This window comes from Rattus norvegicus, chromosome 19, assembly GCF_036323735.1.
Source record: "Rattus norvegicus strain BN/NHsdMcwi chromosome 19, GRCr8, whole genome shotgun sequence".
In the NCBI taxonomy this organism is placed as follows: Eukaryota; Metazoa; Chordata; class Mammalia; order Rodentia; family Muridae; genus Rattus; species Rattus norvegicus.
In genome coordinates, this window is record NC_086037.1 from 19,967,755 (window position 1) to 19,975,837 (window position 8,083).

An 8,083-nucleotide genomic window follows, 5' to 3' on the forward strand; every position below is an offset into this window, starting at 1 on the left:
CATATGTCACCAAGGTTAAAACCAATGACAAGTTCTAATTTGACATTTGCACTTTGTTCTTATCCCGCAAAGGTGCTTCCTACACAAGAAGTCACATGACCACAGAGTGTCATTTGTCAAAGAACCAAGAACTTGTTCAAAACTCTACAGAGCATCCAATCTATCACGTGGATATGCAATAATGAGGTATGTTATTAATCTGTCACCATTTCTATACTGCAGCTTCAAAAAGAGCAGACAAATATACTTGCAAAATAATTCAGTTTCTGAAAAGTGGTTGGCTTCCCAGAATACTTGTGCATAGGCAGAGCAATGAACAATTCCATTACATGAGGTGGTTGGCTGGTTGTGAGTGTAAATTACAAAGGTGGTAGGAGAGAGCAAAGATGTATCAAATTGGCAAACTTTATCAGATATTTTTAAGCTAACACAGCTGCTCAACCCTACCAGATGATGCTGGGTCTGGACGTTGCTGGTCTTTATCTTTCTTGTTGAAATCAACCAAATATTTCTGGTTCAGTGCACAATCAAGATGTACCTCCTTGCTCTCCTGCTTCAGTGGGACCAACTTCTTCCTGCATGTGTTCTCCATCAGGAGCTGGCTGAGCAGGTTTCTGGAAATACAGTCTGCATAGTAAGATCATGCTGCCCCTTTCTCCCATTCCCACTCCCGAGTGCCACTAACTCCACCAGGACCCAGATACCCATGAAGACTTAATAGAATTCATTTCGATACATATAAGGCTGCTGCACAAACCACAAAGAGTAAATTCCGGGAAGAATAAATTATTTGTTTGGCCTGAGCACCAATTAGTGTCCACATCTCTCAAAAAGAACATGGATCTACAACTATCCATGAAAGCCCAATGCATGGGGGCAACATCAATTAGTAGTGGGCCAACACCCTCAAAGGAGGTCAGTAGAACCAAGAGAAGGTCATGCTAACCATGTGGTCCACACACTGAGTATTGTAAAACCTGGTATGACACCATAGGTCCAGGTCAGCCTAATAACCTTCTGCTGACTTCAATCAGTGCTGTTCTATCTAGAGCCTTCTGAAGATGCCTAGACAATCCTGGGATGAGTAACAGTCTTTTATGGAACTGAAAACTGAGTCCTAATGACCCTGGCACACTGATGTGTAAACAGCACAAGAGATAGAACCAGAGCTGAAGACCATCCAATCCAGAAAAAGAAAGTCAGAAATGGCCATTCCACAGGTGATAGCCTTTCTGACCAGAACTTACCTAGAGAAGGTAATCTCCTTCTTCAGCTTATGGTTGTTCTCATGGATTTCAGTGTTCTCCATCTCTAAGTTGTGCAGAATTGACATGACCGCCTCCTCCATTCTCTCCAGGTCTTCATAATATGGATTTGGCCTGAAGTGTGGCCTGGCCCCAAATGATAGAATCCAATGAACATCAGCATTTAGGAATATATGAGCTCAGGGTGGGTCCTGTACTACCCCAGTCCTGGAAGGACACCTTCTGAATTCTACATATTGGATCTTCTTCAGCTTCAGAAACCTGTTTTTCTGTGTCCAGGACACCAGAATCTCAGCATCCAGATGGAGGGTTCCCTGGCTCCCTTTGTTCAATCAAGAGGAAATCTGCAGTCAAGCCAGTTAAGCTATCAAGAGCCTAGGCCACACCTCTCCATGCTCCCCCACCCAACACACCCAGAAACCGGTGATTTCTTTTTTCCTGTCCCGATAACAGACCATATATCAACACAAAATTATAATCTGCACAAGGAATACAAATAAACAGACAATCATGGTCACATAGACAAAGAACTGTGCTGTTGACAGTGGGGCTCCCAGAACAAAGCATTCACATCACCATGAAAGTGTTACAGGTAAATACTCAGGCCAAGACATAGACCCCTAGATTCCAAGTGTGGAGGGAAATATAAACATATAAAAGTTGTCCATATGCATTTGGATGTATGCACATACAGACTCACAGACTGAGAAATACCCACAAAAAAGAGAAATGCAAAAACAGAGTCAGAGAAAGAGAAAGAGAAATATGGAAACAGAGAGTATTGTGAAAACCAGGAGAAATGCATCCACCATTGCTGTCTCAGAGGGCAAGACACACAGACAATAACAAACAGGCCTGAGCCTGAGACCTTCTAGTCAAGCATTGAGATGAACAGTTTGGTACCAGGCCCCTCAGGCTGCTGCGTGGATCTTCCAGCACTGAGTCCCCTGCCTAGCAAGTACAGAGACTCACCATAAACTCACTGCAATTACAATCTTGCAAAGCCACCATCAGTCAAGGGCTTTGCAAATGCACACTAGACACTCACTCTCCCTGACTTTATCCCCGAATTCTTCATTCAGACCACAAGTTCTGCTTTTCAATAAATGGAAGCAGATGAGTCCATTTTCCATTTCGCTCCTCAGGAAGGGTCAAGGTTCTGAATCTCCTCTATATGGGAGGTGAGGTTTAGCACAGGGTGGTTAGGGAGGCACAGCTTTCTAGAACCCAAAACCTTAATAGGATAAGATGAAGGTGACCTTGCAGACCCAGGAATGAAACAAGAGCATTTGGAGCGATTCATACCTGTTCTTCTTGGATCTCTCTGTTAGAAACCTCAGGCGATCTCTCAGGTCATTTCTCTCCTCGGTAATGAGCTGCAGCTCTTCAATCAGCCTCTCCTTTTCCGTCTTGGCCTGATTCTCGCTTAGTTCAGTGCCAGGGGATGATGTTTCTCTCCCAGCGTCTGTAGGTAGAAGAACACAAGTGAACCTGCATGGGGAGAATGCATAGAGTGTACATAGACCACAGTGAGGCCTAAACAGGAGAACAAGCCTGGAACCCAGTGTCACTGCTAGGCGATTGGTCTATGCTTAAGAGGCCTCCTCAGTGGATCTCAGTTCTCCCACTACTCTATAGAGACCAAGAGATGTAAGCATCCAGGTGTTCCCTATTCCGGACATCAGGTGCTTACATGGACCACGGAGATGGCTTCTCCAGGATTATCATCAGCTGAACCGGGTACAGCTTGGTTTCAGGACCCTCACCCCTGTGGTTTCAGAACTCAGATGATAAATTCACCATCCACAAGACTTGAGTGATTGGAGACACTCAGATGTCCTACCCTGATACTCTAGGCCAACAACTTTGGATTAAAAACACATTTCCATGGAGGACATGGTCAACAGACTTATCAGTTCCCCTATTTGAAATACCAAATGCCCGAGAAGTTCCAATAGGTTACAGGCTGAATCTTGATCCACATGTTCCAAATACTTTTGGTATTTTAGAATCATGGATTTAAAACGCATTTCCAGGGAGGATATGTTCAACAGACTTATCAGTGTCCCTATGTGAAATACCAAATGCCCCAGAAGTGCGAATAGGTTACAGGCTGAATCTTGGTCTACACGTTCCAAAGAGTTTTGGTATTGAAAAAAAATTTTTGTAACATACAACCTCTAATATATAAAGCTAACGATGACCCTGCCAGTTAGAAGAAATCAGAGAAGGTCTAAGAACATAAGGTTATTGCCTGGAGCACAATCTCTCCCTGTTACTACTGTCAGATACCCACTGTATTTAAAGAAGCAATGAGAGTGAAATACATTGCTGCCCTGTCTAAACTCAGAAAAGGTGGACCCTCCATGAATACTGATGGTGTTATTATATCAATGTAACAGAACAAATGCACTGAAAAGTAAAGACCAGAGGTTCACAGTATAATAGCATTGGCCTTACCATATCCTCCCAGTGGGGATGGGAAACTAAAGTTCTGAAATCCTTGACTTTAAGGAATTGTGATATTCATGGAAATTCAATTCCTTTTCAGATGCTCCAGTTGTTGTGGCCCATTGCTAGAAAGGTCAGCTTAAGCCTGCAGCCCCCCTGGTAGGAAGCTCAAAATACACTGCCCAGAACTTACTCAACATTCCCCAGAAGTGCTGTCTTTGTCCATCATTACTTTGAGACGAAAGGCCAGACTCCTTCACTCTAGTCTCTCCACAATCGACGTTTCCCCTCCCAAAACACTTGCGAAGACGGGAAAACATGTCTTAGGGTGTAACCGCCAGACTCATACTGAGAGAAACTAGGGCACTGGTTGTCACTACAACACTGGTGACATCACAGAGGATGCCAGAACTCTCTAGGAGACAATAGAATGTCCAAGAAGGGACAGCTGATGTCATGGGGAGCAGACTTTGCCTCCTGCTAATGTTCTCCCTGTACTGAGCATAAGCAGAGGTGCCCTTTCCAGGAGACTTTCCTGGGCAGAGTCACTGAGCATCTCCTGCTTCCAAAGCCAAATTTTCCTCAAGGCTTGATTATAAAAACCTTAGTAATTCCTATGCATCTAAATGAATGTTTCCTTCCATATCTTGCCCCAAAATGTCTCATCCTAACTCAAATTGTCCTCATTCACCAATGTTAGCCTTTAAAACTTCCTGAGATTTCATACCAGCTTGAATATGCAGTCAAAAGTTCTCCTGTCTCATTATGTACAGGTGCTTTATATCACATCAAGAAATAGTCTGCATGGTAGGTTTCAACATGGGTGTGTGTTAGGGGAACACTCATGAAGTCATGTGCTTTGCAATTGACAATTGCCAGAAAATTCCTTAGTTGAAAGAGTTGATGTCTTTATGGTGCTGGGAACAGTGTGGAGACCAGTTGGCAGACAAAAGTGCAATATTGGAGCCACCAATGAAGGGAACCTCATGCTGCTTGTGGGGTTCTCCTTTCTGCGCCAATGTCGCCAAAGGAGCACTGCTGACAGGCCTTCTATCAGAAGCTGAGCTTCTATCAGAAAAATAAAATAGTCAAGAGATATAGGGGGTGCACATAAAGGTGTAGGACGAGGCTATACACATCACTACGTGGATACAGCAAGGACCCAGCACTTGTGCTCTGGGTCATGGGCTTCTCCACAAACACAAAAGCATCTGTCACAGTAAAAAATGGATACTGTACTGAGTTCACACACCAACACTGATTGATCAGATCCATACCCCAGATTTTGGGGGCAGATCCATGGCCCCAAATATCTTCCTCTCAACCTATACAGCAAAAAATAAGAAAGAAAGAAAAGAGTCAAAACAAAAAGCTCAAGCTTCTCATATGAGGATTGCAGGAAGTGTGATCTGGTGGTCAGTTCTGATTAGGCCATTTTAGATAGAACAGTGCACAGTGATGCTTAATGTGATGGGTCCTATATAAAGCTTTCTGCATTATTGGAATTTTAACAAGCCTCATCCAGAACATACAGAACAGGAAAGGATGTGATCACCATGTCCTTGCTCTCTATCAGGTTATTTTTCTGTGTCTGTGATTGTCAGCCATAGACAGCAACAATCTGAAATAGCTGGTAGACATGGAACAAAGTGGCTAAAACTATAGTTGTGGGTTAAACACCTCAACTGTCAAAGGCTAATGCTGTCCTCACAGTCCCTGGAGGCCACTCTTGTAAGACTGTCTACTGGAAAGTAGAAGCAGGTTTATCTGAGCTCAAAGTGAACCTCTCCAGGTAGGAAGAGGGCAACATGGGATACTTGAGACCCTGTCTAAACCAGCACAGAAACCCACACTTCCTTCAAAGCATCATCTATGAATTCTTGATTATCTACCATTCTCTCCCTACCAGTCTTTCAGACTGGAATTGTAGAAAAGAACTGGAAATGATCTTCATATTCTGAAGACCTTGATCTCTCTTTCCTTAGGTGCACATTAAGAACTCATGCAAATGGGTATGACCATCTGAACATCTTAGTATCATCTACTCAGTATATCTAGCATAATTCTGTGCCTATGGCAATCTCAAGCTTCCTTGAGTTTCGCTGACCCAGCAAGAAGTATGAAGTACTGAGGTCAAACCCCAGTGATCCTTTCAAGGGTTTAGAAGAAAGCCATCAGAGAAACTCCACTTCTTTGTCCTTAGATTAAATCAAGCTGATACAATGTGAACCTGGTGGGCTATTTAACCATGCATCTTTCTGCCAACCCCAGCTTTCTGAGTTCAGTCCATGTGAACCTGCATGGGGAGAATGCATAGAGTGTACATAGACCACAGTGAGGCCTAAACAGGACAACAAGCCTGGAATCCAGTGTCACTGCAAGGAGTTTGGTCTTCGCTTAAGAGACCTCCTCAGTGGGTCTCAGTTCTCCCACTACTCTATAGAGACCAAGAGATATAAGCAGCCAGGTGTTCCCTATGCCTTCTGACACACGCAATAAATGCAGTAAATTTTAATTTCTGTTCAATTGTTCAGTAACTTACTTACACTTGCATATTGCTGTGGAAGTGATGGGGTTTCGTGATCAGTACTACATTTAACAATGCATAACCAATCATCCCTCCTAGAATGACTGTATATAGAGAAAGAAAATTTATTAGAATGGTTTATAGGCTGTGGTACAGCTAATTCAACAAGGAATGGAAGGTCTAAAACACAGTAGTTGCCCCTGTTGAAGCCAATCCCCCTAGCATAGCTGTAGCCATTTTGTTCCATGCCTGCCAGATAGTTCATATTCTTGCTGTAATATGTCTGCCTGTCATGGTTGTCTGAAAATAATTTAACTCAGAGCAGGGTCAGGAATGATCACATAACTTGTGTATGTTTTTTTTTATTGGTTATTTTGTTTATTTGCATTTCAAATGTTAACCCCCTTTCCAGTTTCCCCTACAATAACCCTGCATTCCACCCCCTTCCCCAGCCTCCTCGAGGGTGCTCCCCCACCCACCCATTCCCGAACCACTGGAAGGAAGTTCTTTATGTTGTGAGGTTTCTTAATCTTAAATTTCATAATTATAAGCTTCATGTAGAACCAATAAAATTAAAGGTCAATATGAGGGCTGCAGAGATGGCTCCATGGTTAAGAGCACTGACTGCTCTTCCAGAGGTCCTGAGTTCAAATCCCAGCAACCACGTGGTGGCTCACAACCATCTGTAATGAGACCTGATGCCCTCTTCTGCTGTGTCTGCAGACAGCTACAGTATACTTATATATAAATAAATAAATCTTTAAACAGATAAAAAGTCAGTATGAACCTTTGTTGTCTAAAATGACTTGAGTCAGGGCTGACAACCAGACAGCCCTTCCAGCACCTGCCTATGAGCTCACATTTTAGTCTTTATAAACTGACATAGAAAAATATCCAGGGTCCTAGCGTGACAAATTCTCAGCTACGTCTCTGATGATCAGTCTTAGGGTGGGCATTCAATAAACCATCCCTGTCTAAGTGAGGTCAGAGTTTGTGTGGTTTATGGGGCAACTCCAGGACCTCAACGGTTTTGTCCATAAGGCTGGATATTTCAGCTGGTCTTCAGTACATGCAGGAATCCTGAAGAAGAAGGAAAATTAATAAAGCAAACTTCCTTTTTCCATGTCCTTGATATGAGCCAGCAGAAGGTGTGGTCCAAACAACAACCAACGGATTGGGTAAAGATCTTTACCAATCCTACAACAGATAGAGGCCTTATATCCAAAATATACAAAGAACTCAAGAAGTTAGACCTCAGGGAGACAAATAACACTATTTAAAAAATGGGGCTAAGAGCTAAACAAAGAATTCACAGCTGAGGAATGCCGAATGGCTGAGAAACACTGAAAGAAATGCTCAACATCTTTAGTCACAAGGGAAATGCAAATCAAAACAACCCTGAGATTTCACCTCACACCAGTCAGAATTGCTAAGATCAAAAACTCAGGTTACAGCAGATCCTGGCAAGGATGTAGAGAAAGAGGAAAACTCCTCCATTGTTGGTGGAATTGCAGACTGATACAACCATTCTGGAAATCAGTCTGGAGATTCCTCAGAAAATTGGACATTGAACTACCTGAGGATCCAGCTATACCACTCTTGGGCATATACCCAAAAGATGCCCCAAAATATAACAAAGACACATGCTCCACTATGTTCATAGCACCCTTATTTATAATAGCCAGAAGCTGGAAAGAACCCAGATGCCCTTCAACAGAGGAATGGATACAGAAAATGTGGTACATCTACACAATGGAATATTACTCAGCTATCAAAAACAATGACTTCATGAAATTCATAGGCAAATGGTTGGAACTGGAAAATATCATCCTGAGTGAGC